General features: G+C 49.7%; 1 pseudogene; it reads right to left on the reverse strand.

Annotated features, from left to right (window-relative positions):
* Positions 1–3218: 3218 nt before the first annotated feature.
* LOC132531712 (small ribosomal subunit protein uS5-like) lies at positions 3219–4131 on the reverse strand (annotated as a pseudogene).
* Positions 4132–10616: the final 6485 nt, after the last annotated feature.

The raw sequence follows: 10616 nt of genomic DNA on the forward strand, positions 1-10616 counted from the left end.
TATCATTACCCCAGCATGGTGTGGGATTTGGGGAAAGGAGGTGTGCTGGTCTGCTTGGGCTGCCATCACAGGCTACTATAGACTGTGTGGTTTAAACAACAGACATTGATTTCCTCACAGTGCTGGAGGCTCACAATACAAAATCAAAGTGCTGGCTGGGTTGGTTTCTGATGAAGCCTCTCTCCTCAGTTTGCAGATGGCTGCCTTCTTGCTGGGTCCTCACATGGCCTTTTCTCTGCACAGAGAGAGAGAGGTCACCAATTCTATTGGATCAGGGCCTCACCCAAATGACCTCATTTAACCTTCCTTTTTTTTTTTAAAGACCACATATATATATATATATTTTTTTTTAATTTTTATTTATTTATTTATTTATTTTTGGCTGAGTTGGGTCTTCATTGATGCGTGCGGGCTTTCTCTAGTTGCGGCGAGTGGGGGCTGCTCTTTGTTGTGGTGCGTGGGCTTATTGCAGTGGCTTCTCTTGTTGTGGAGCATGGGCTCTAGGCACGTGGGCTTCAGTAGTTGTGGCACGTGGGCTCAGTAGTTGTGGCTCACGGGCTCTAGAGCGCAGGCTCAGTAGTGTGGCACACAAGCTTAGTTGCTCCGTGGCATGTGGGATCTTCCCGGACCAGGGATCGAACCTGTGTCCCCTGTGTTGTCAGGCAGATTCTTATCCACTGCGCCACCAGGGAAGCCCAACCTCATTTAACCTTAATTACCATCTCCAAATACAGTCATAGTGAGGGTTAGAGCTTCAGCCTATGAATTGGGGGTGTGGGGGGGCACAGTTCAGTCCACATCCATAACAGGAGACGGATGTGCTCAGTCAGCCATGAAGTCAGGGCAGGATATGGGCTGGGTGGTCGGGGAACCTGACCAAGGGAGGAGAGGGCTTGGAGGGTGTGCAGGAAGGCGGTGGCAGGGATTGCAGAAGAAGAGGCCCAGTCTGCCTGGTGCGTTCTTCCAGGTTCCCTCCCTGTCCTCACCTGGTATTCAGGAATTGTCCTCATTTACAAAACGACACTTCTTCAGGTCGGAACATCCCTGAAAATCAGTTTCTCTGGTCCTTATGCTTGAATCCTTTGTCTGAGAAGAACTCAGGTCCAAGTTTTGAGAAGCACCTTTCTTCCCCTGAAAAGCAGACCTCATGTTCAGAGATGTGTGTGGAAGCTTTAGTTCCCAAGTCTGGCACCATCTATTAACATGACAGAAAAGGAGCAGGACTTTCTCCGTCGTCTTGCCATGAGGGGTCGGTCTAGACTCTTCCAAGGGCATAGTCCCCTTTCAGGTAAAGAAGGAGAAGCGATTTTTTTTTTTTTTTTTCAGTACACGGGCCTCTCACTGTTGTGGCCTCTCCCATTGCGGAGCACAGGCTCCGGACGCTCAGGCTCAGCAGCCATGGCTCACGGGCCCAGCCGCTCTGCAGCATGTGGGATCTTCCCGGGCCGGGGAACGAACCCGTGCCCCCTGCATCGTCAGGCGGACTCTCAACCACTGCGCCACCAGGGAAGCCCCTGGAGAAGCGATTTTTAAGAGTGGCTGGGAAAGGGGGAAATAAATGAGCTTGAGGGGGACGTCCTGACTGCCTGGATACCCAGGTGAGGTGGGAGAGGCAAGGACCGGAAATCCTCAAGGTGTCTTGAAAAATTATGCGGGCGGAATGTTCTGAGGATGAGAGAGATCTTCCCCTCTGCTCCCCAACTATACTTCAAGGGACAGAATGGCTCTCAAAAGTGAACTAAGAAAAAAAGAAGACGCAATAACCCAACGCCCCAGAAGGTGAGGGCTGCGCCTGGACAGATGCCAGGGGCTTTGTTTGAGAGCTGCGCGGCTGGGGGCGGGGTGAGGTGGGGCTGACGGGAGCCGCATAATGGGCGGTGCCTTTCATATTCAGAGCAGCCCTTTGATCGGAGGGCGATGAAAGTGCTGGAAAGTGGAGAGGCCTTTATCTTCGACAAAAAAGGCATCTGCCGGACCCCAGCCCCCTCGCCCGCCCCTTCAGCCTGTGGGCTCCCGCAACAATGTCCCAACTGGGACCTGGGTCTCCCCACAGCTGAAGAAGTCTCGGGAAAGAGAAAGAAGTCTGCTGCACGTGTTGGACAGAGAGCTTAATGGATTCTTTCCACAAGCCTAGAAAGAAAGGGAGAGAGAAGAGGGATGTGGGGAGGCAAGGGGAGAGTGGAAAGGGAGACATGGCGGGGAGAGCGGGGAAGGAAGGGTGGCATTTGAACACTGAATTAAACTGTCAGGTAATAAGCTTGTTACTTCTTCCAGTGAACACAACTGTTCAGAAGACAGTGCAGATGGGGTGAGTGTGTATCATTGGAGGGAAGGGGAAGAGTGAATTCAGCTGACAAGACGTGGTTTTGGGTGGACTGATCATGATTTTTCTAAAAGACAGTACAATAAAAGACAAACACTGAAGTGAAAGCAGAAATCTGTCTATCTAGCTGTGTTTTCGAAGGGGAAAATAAGTCCCTTTAAGTCTTTGCACTGTTAGAAACTTCATGCTAATTGGAGTTTTATCATAATTGCAATAATTTCCACTAGTTCTTCCTTTCTTGCTGTCTCTTACTCCTCATACAATCTCAACTAATGCAGATTAAGAGACTTGAAACAAAACAATTGCTTTTTGGCCTGGAGATGAGTATTTTCTGCTTGTGGATGATTTTTTGAGTCTGTTCTGTGGGGTAGATGTACTCTTTGGGTGTAAATCTCGTGGTTCGCCCAGTGCTATACCATTGAGTCAGATGTCCACCCAGGTGTAACTGGCATGGCCTGGGGAGGGAGGGGACAGGCAGAATCACATCCTATGTAGGGCTGTCTCTTCAGGGGCTGTGGTTTGGGTAGAGGGTTGGGGGAGGAGGGAGCACAGTGATTTGGCACTTCTGGAACACCTAGCCGGAGAAAAAAGTTTGAAATAAGAGGATGGTTTTGTGGAGTTTTTTCCCCAGTGGTGGAAATTGACCCGACACAGTGATCTGGGTGAGGGCCATTAATTAACAGACGTGGAAGGCTCCATGGAGCCTCATGGCCTGTGCTGAGGGGGGAGAAACAAGGGAGGCAGAGAGGACAGAAAGTGAGACCAGGGCGTCTGCTTCCCTCGCTTCCTGAGATGGAGAAACTCAAGGACTTATAAGTAGATGACCATCTGAGGTCATCACATCCAACCTCCCGCTCTGTTGGGGGCAAGAATCCTCTCTATGCGGTCTTTCCAATTTTTTTTTACGGCTTCATTCACTTGATTTTTCTCATATAAAACTATGTGGTGACTACAGCTGGAGCCTGAGTCCTCTGCACAGAAACTCTGGTGTGGGTCTTTACAAGATGGTCAGTGAATTCCTGATACGGAGAGTTGGTGAACACTGTCTCTTTCCAGAGATCAGGAGTGAGATAACTGTAGGTCTTGGAAATGGCATCAGAAGTGGCCTTGGCAAAGTTGCCCAGGGTGGCAGTGCAGCCCCTGGCAGAGGTGTAGCAGTCGTCAGTTGCAGCGATCATCAGTAGCATCTTGGGCACAGGGGCTGAGACGATGTCGGTACCCCTGCGGCCAGGGATAAGGCACATGAGCACAGAGCCACAGCGGCCAGTCACCTTGCAAGTTGCAGTATGGGACTTGCTGATTGGTTTCCCCAGTAGCCTCGCCACATGGCCATGATGGAGAGCTTGGCCAGAATGGTGGCCCCATGGAAGGCAGTGGCTATCTGCTTAGAGCTCTTGACACCCAAACCGACATGTCCGTTGTAATCTCCAATGGTGACAAATGCCTTGAACCTGGTCTGCTGGCCAGCACGGGTCTGCTTTTGCACAGGCATAATCTTGAAAACCTCCTGCTTGAGGGATGTTCCTAGGAAAAAGTCAGTGATCTCAGATTCCTTGATGGGCAGAGGGAAGAGACAGCTCTCCTCCAGGGACTTGATCTTTAGGTCCTTAACCAGGCGGCCCAGCTTGGTGACGGGGAGCCACTCCTGCTTCTCAGCCTTGCCTCCATGTGGTCTGAGGCCCCGACCCTGGCTGTGACCCTGACCCCGGACACCGCTGCCAAAGCTTCTGCGGAAGTCACCGGGGCTTCCCATTCCAGGGCCCCCAGGGGCCTCTGGGCCCTCCCCCAGCACCGGTGTCATACGCCATTTGGTGTTTTTACGAAGAAGAAGCGTCATTCCAATTTTTTTTTAACATCTTTATTGGAGTATAATTGCTTTACAGTAGGGTGTTAGTTTCTGCTCTATAACAAAGTGAATCAGCTATACATATACATATATCTCCATATCTTCTCCCTCTTGGGTCATTCCAATTTTGATTGAACAGTCCCAGTGTCAGGGAGAGCTCTGTTACAGTTCCCCAGGGAACATCCTTGTGCACTAATGAAACAGGAGGGAAAGGGGCAGGGCACAACCTTTAAAAGAATGACATAGCCATAGGACGTGATGAAAACTAGTGAGAACCAACTGGGTCCAAGATGGCGGAAGATTCGACTTCCAGTGGACCTTGAGCCTCATTATATGCTCATTGTAATACATTAGCATATGCTAATGACACACCCACCGGCGCCATGACAGTTTTGAGGCCCAGCATAAAAGGCTGAAAAGTGGGCCGTGGCCCAATTCCTGGAAATCCCCGCCCCTTCCCCCAAATAGTTGGAATAATCCTCCCACTCATTAGCCTATGAAATTACCCAGCCCATAAAAACTAACCACCCCGTATTTCGAGGCCTCTTGCTTCTTGCCTTTCAGTGACCCACACTCTGTCTGTGGAGTGTATTTCTCTCTAAATAAGTCTGATTCTTACCTATCACTTCGTCTTCAAACTGTTTCACGATGAAGAAAGAACCTTAAATTCACTGGCGACACTAGCATATTTATTACACACTTGTGCTTGTATTTCTATAGGAGTGATTCCTAGAAGTGGGACATGTACTTTTTCTCTTTTCATGGCTGCTCACAAATTATGCATGTGTGGAAACACACACTGTACTGATACATACAAAAATGAGTACATGGCAATCATGGCGAGACAGGGAGCTCAAAAAGAAGGAAGGACTTTCTAATAGTTAAAAATGTCTCACGATAGAGCAGAGCACCTGACTTGGGGTAACAGGGGTTCAAAAAGTAGAGCTTGGCACACTCTGGAGACCACTGGGAACCTCTCCAAGGAGGCAGATCCCCCACTGGTGGCTTCTGTGAGTCCTTCCAAATACAATGCATTTTCTAGGTGAGGCTTGGAGAACAGCAAAGGTTTTGCAGGACCCATTCAGAAGCACCCTGAGCCCATCTCCTTGCAGAGGATTGCACTGGGCTCTGCTTGTCCTCTGCTGTAGACACAGGCCTATCTGCTGTATCCCCAGCTGGGACGCCCTGGATGCCGCTGGGACCCTCCCCTGGTGCCCTCAAGAGGTAAATGGGTTTTTCCCAACAGGTCAGAAGTCCTCCTATGAGCCCAAGGGGGACACCCTGAAGCCAGCAAGAATGGCTGGTGGCAGAGCTTTAGGCAAAGCTGCTATCTGCATGGTTGAGGACAGAAATCTTTACAGGTTTCAAGGGAAGTAGCCTGGTTTGCTCTAAGGTCTTGGAGGCTCTTGGCGTCACCTTTTTTTTTTTTTTTTTTTTTTGATGTGGAGGACTAAACTATAGTTCTGGGGTGAGGAAGTGACTGTGATGGTTTCTCTCTGGGGTCTTCACCTGGGCCTGAGCTCCCACTGAGTGTTCGTGGTTATCCTTTACTGCCCTCTGTGACCTGTTGCCATCACAGGCCCTTTTGTCCTGTCCCCCTGCCAACAGCCATGCCTCAGGGCAGGGGCCCCATCTTCCTCCCCAAATGCAGTTCCACCTCCCGGAGGACAGCTGACTGCAGCGTGGGGGAGGGATTGCTGCTGCTATTATTATCATTATTGCTATTACTATTATTGTAAATACATTCTGCTGATCTCTTTGTTGTCCCCTCCAGGCGCTCAGAGTTCTAATATTCCACCACCTCCACCTCTCATCCCCTCTTCTCTAATGCATCTTGCTTTGCCCTCAGGTGCTGTTAACAGATTGACAGTGAGTGACAAGGACCTGTGTGAAGGTGTCTGTTACCCAGCAGTTTTTCTTTAAGAGAATTGGTTGTTGCTATGTCAGCACAGTAGCTTGGCAGGATGGCAACCATATAGGAGGCATTAGAGAGGAATTCTTTTTTTTTTTTTTTTTTTTTTTTTTGCGGTACGCGGGCCTCTCACTCTTCCTGTTGCTGAGCACAGGCTCCGGACGCGCAGGCTCAGCGGCCACGGCTCACGGGCCCAGCCGGTCCGCGGCATGTGGGATCTTCCCGGACCGGGGCACGAACCCGCGTCCCCTGCATCGGCAGGCGGACTCTCAACCACTGCGCCACCAGGGAAGCCCTAGAGAGGAATTCTTGGAGCTTCCTGGTGCATTCCCAAAGCTGGACTGGAGAAGGCAGAATGTGGATTTCTTTTGAAATAATGTTTTAAGTGGAGGTTTCTAGTTAGTTGAGTCCGCAGAACGGCTTATGTTTGTGTGGAAAAACCGTAGAAACGGTACTGTTTCAGGAGCATGCTGGCCCCATCCGCCAACACCCTGATAGCCCACATCCTTCCTTGTGAGGATATGAGTCAGACTCTGCAAACTATGGTGAGGAGAATTGTCAGTCAGGGTCGGAGGACTCAGCCAGTAACTCACTGCAGCTCTCGGAAGACATTTCATATTTGAAAGAGTTGAATGTGGTCGGTATTCATCTCTTGAGGTTCTTAGAGCTCTGACCCTGACTGAATTCAGTCAATCGCTCCCAGCCCCGCCTGCATGTCGGAGTCACCTGGGGGGGGGGGGAATGTAGGCGGTGCTTGACACTAGCAGAGCTGTCATTACAGAAGCAGCGCCTCCAAGGGGGCTAGTGCACGTGCTTGTCCTGGTTTATGTGCAGCTGTTAGGAAGCAGGGAGCAGCCCTGGATGCACCGTGTGGACTGATGCCTGGAGGAATGGAGATGAACGAGCTGCAGAGCGGTGCATGAGGCCTGCTGAGATTTATGTCCATGATGATGTGATGGATAATGAGTTATAATCTGTGTTTTGGAAAAAAATTGGCTTTGGAGGTTTCTGAGAATACCAAACCATCTGGGTGTTTGGAAGCGGAGGCTCCTCTGAGATCTTGGAGAAATGAACCTGAATCCTTGTAGGACTGTATGAAATCTTCAACTGTAGACTTCTGCCGGGATTTCTCCCTGGGATCTGCCTGACTCAGCCTGAGCCCAGAGCAGAGGTCCCAGGACATCGTTGGATTAGGGGCAGTGGGGTCACCTCGGGGATGCCTCCAAGGGGCTTCTGTATCCAACCCGCTTTCTCACTGGAAAGGCATAGGAAACCTTCACGTTGTCCCTTCTTGCTGTCAGAAATTTCCCTTTTCCTTTTCTATGATTCACCTTAGTCATTGATTTAACCTTGTGGATAGAAAGTCTCAGCCTGCATTTACTTCAGAAACAATGGAAGTTACCTCTGTGTGCCAAGACTTGGCTTTTTATTCCTTGATTGTTTTACATTACACTGTAATGTATAGCTTCAGTATTTATTTATGGAAGGGTTTTTATTTGACTGCTTAAAGGCCAAAGGAGCAAAAACAAAAACAAAACCAATAAAAGGTGGAGGTGATATCTCTGCTTCTTTCTATCTATCTGTCTATCTATCTGCCTACCTATCTATTATCTGTCTGTCTGTGTATCTATCTGTCTGTTTTTACATGCAGAGACTATCCTTGGAAAGAGATTCAAGACACTGGCAGCAGTGATTCCTTTTAGAGAGGGTGATTGGGGAACAGGAATGGGAGGGAGATTCATTTCTTTGTACTGTTTGAAATTTTTACCATTGCATATTAACTATCTTTTAAAAAAGTTATTTACTTAATTTAGTTTTTTTTGACTGCGTTGGGTCTTTGTTGCCTCACGCGGTCTTTCTCTAGTTGCGGCGAGTGGGGTCTACTCTTGGTTGCCGTGCGTGGGCTTCTCATTGCGGTGGCTTCTCTTGTTACGGAGCACAGGCTCTAGGCATGTGGGCTTCAGTACTTGTGGCACGCGGGCTTCAGTAGTTCTGTGGCTCATGGGCTCCAGAGCGCAGGCTCAGTAGTTGTGGCGCACCGGCTCAGTTGCTCTGCGGCATGTGGGATCTCCCCGGACCAGGGCTTGAACCCGTGTCCCCTGCCTTGGCAAGCGGATTCTTAACCACTGTGCCACCAGGGAAGCCCCATATTAACTATTCAAAAGAGAGTAGAGCTGAGATTGCTATGCCTTAGGAGTAGACTTTGTCCTCAAATTCTTTTCTTGTGTGTGTGTCCTTAAATTCTCATACTGAAATACTAATCTCCAGGACCTGTGACCGAGACCTTATTTGGAAGTAGGGTCTTTGCAGATGATCAAGTTAAGGTGAGATCATTGGCGTGGGCACTAATCCAATATGACTGTGTCCTTATAAAAAGAGGAACTTAAGACACAGAGAGACACACAAGGGAAAACGCCATGTAAATATTGGAGTTATGCTGTCCCAAGCCAGGAAAATACCAGAAGCTAGGAGAGAGGCCTAGAACAGATCCTCCTCTAACACCTTCAGAGGGAGCATGACACCACTAACACCTTGATTCTGGACTTCCAGCTTCCAGAACTGTGAGACAATATGTTTCTGTTGTTTAAATTACACAGTTTGTTAAGACAGTCCTAGCTAACCAGTGCAACGTGTGAGAAAATGTTAGCAGAAATCCCAAAGAAAGGAATTGACTGGAGACAAGATGCCTCTGGGGTCAACTTAGCCAAACAGAGTTGTTTCTTAGGAAGTTGCTTCTCTGTGAGTCACATCCTGGAACCCCACGTTTGTTAGACTGGCCCAGACTTTGCCAAGAACAGCAAGGAGAGTAAACTACATAAGGACGATTGACAGTTGATAATTCTTTGGAGAGGCCCCTGTAGGTTTCTGAGGAAGCTGGGCCTGGCCCTTAGTGGCTTTAGCTGGGGTGAGTTGGGGGCTGTGTATTGTTTTTGTGGAGCCCTCATGTCCTCCCTGCCCTCTGCCTCAAGACGTGGAGACTTTCTGCAGCGACCTGGGGGTGGTGACCTCCTCTACTCAGGGGCAGACACAAGTGGCCACCCTTGCTTTGCACCAGAGGTTTGCGGCAAGGAAGGCACCTCCAGCAGTGCCTCCGGGGACCTGCCCCTGGTTGGACAGAGCTCTGGTGGCCCCAGGAGTGGACATTGAGCTGAGGTCTGGGCAGCAGAGGTGATAAAGTGCTGCTGTTTGGAGGAGGCAGGGACTCACCTCCTTGGCTGTGTGGTGGTGAAGATGGTAGCTAACAAGGGCTCAGAGTCACTGGGTGTGTTAGGCTCCAAGGAAACCCTGGCAGGGCCTCACTCAGAGACTTATTCCTCAGGAAACCATGTCTGGTCTTTCTCCCAGGAGTCTAGTTTGTGTCAGTAAGAGCTTTTCTCCGTTAAACATAAACTGCACCAGAGGCTTGCCCAGGTCCCTGCAGAAAGTCTCCACGTCTTGAGCCACGGAGGGAGGAGTTGGGGTGGCTGCCTTCTAGGAATACCTGGGCCAGACTGTCCCTTTAGGTGCTTCTCTGAGCCTTCCTTTGGCTTTCACTGAATGCGTTTCATGGAACAGATAACGAGCCCTGTGTTTGGTGCTCAGGATCTCCCGGGGAGCACTGTGGGCTGGGATCCTTGCTCTTTCCAGCCAAGAAAACCCAGCCCCTTCCGCTAAATCTGTTAGGTGGGCACTTGAGGCAGAGTGGTCAATGGCTTATCCGGTGCTGGCTTTTCATCTGCAAGATGCTTAAGGCCTCTCACAAGTAGTTAGGCTATAAATAAGCACAGGATTAAAGCCTCCAAGGTTAACAGTTAGAAAGTTGTAGCAGCTCTAGAAGAAAAGACTCGGTGAGTATAGGAAGTTGTGTTAGAGATTTAAAAAGGGCGTTTCTGTGGTTTTTTAGGAAAAAAAGAAAGACTTAGTACCAACTCAGACACATGCACAGTTCACTGTTCACACTTCCTTAAAAGACATGTATTTGTAGTATGGCCGCCTCAGAGTTGCCGGGTGCCACACAGAAGGACCTCCTTCCTGCCAAGGCAAAGCAGCAAGGGGCTAATCTGGGAAGGGTTTAGATTTGCTTGTGGATGGGCTGTTCTAGCAAGCCTGAAATCATAGAGTGAAAGTTTAACTTTGGGCCACTGCCTCTGGGAGGGTGATGTCTTTCTGTGATACACCAGCCCCCTATTCGTCCCCTTCTTCTTCTTATTTATTTATTTATTTATTTTTGCGATACGAGGGCCTCTCACCCTTGTGGCCTCTCCCATTGCGGAGCACAGGCTCCGGACGTGCAGGCTCAGCGGCCATGGCTCACGGGCCCAGCCACTCCGTGGCATGTGGGATCTTCCCGGACCGGGGCACGAACCCGTGTCCCCTGCATCGGCAGGCAGACCCTCAACCACTGCGCCACCGGGGAAGCCCCCCCTCTTCTTCTTGACATCACCTCCCGCACTTCCAGGTAAAACGAAAACCCTAGGATGGCAAGGATCTTGTCTTTCTTGTTCATTACTGTATCTTCAGTGCTTGGATCAGTAGGCACCAATAACAATTTATTG

Source organism: Lagenorhynchus albirostris, chromosome 13 (genome assembly GCF_949774975.1).
Source record: "Lagenorhynchus albirostris chromosome 13, mLagAlb1.1, whole genome shotgun sequence".
NCBI lineage: Eukaryota > Metazoa > Chordata > Mammalia > Artiodactyla > Delphinidae > Lagenorhynchus > Lagenorhynchus albirostris.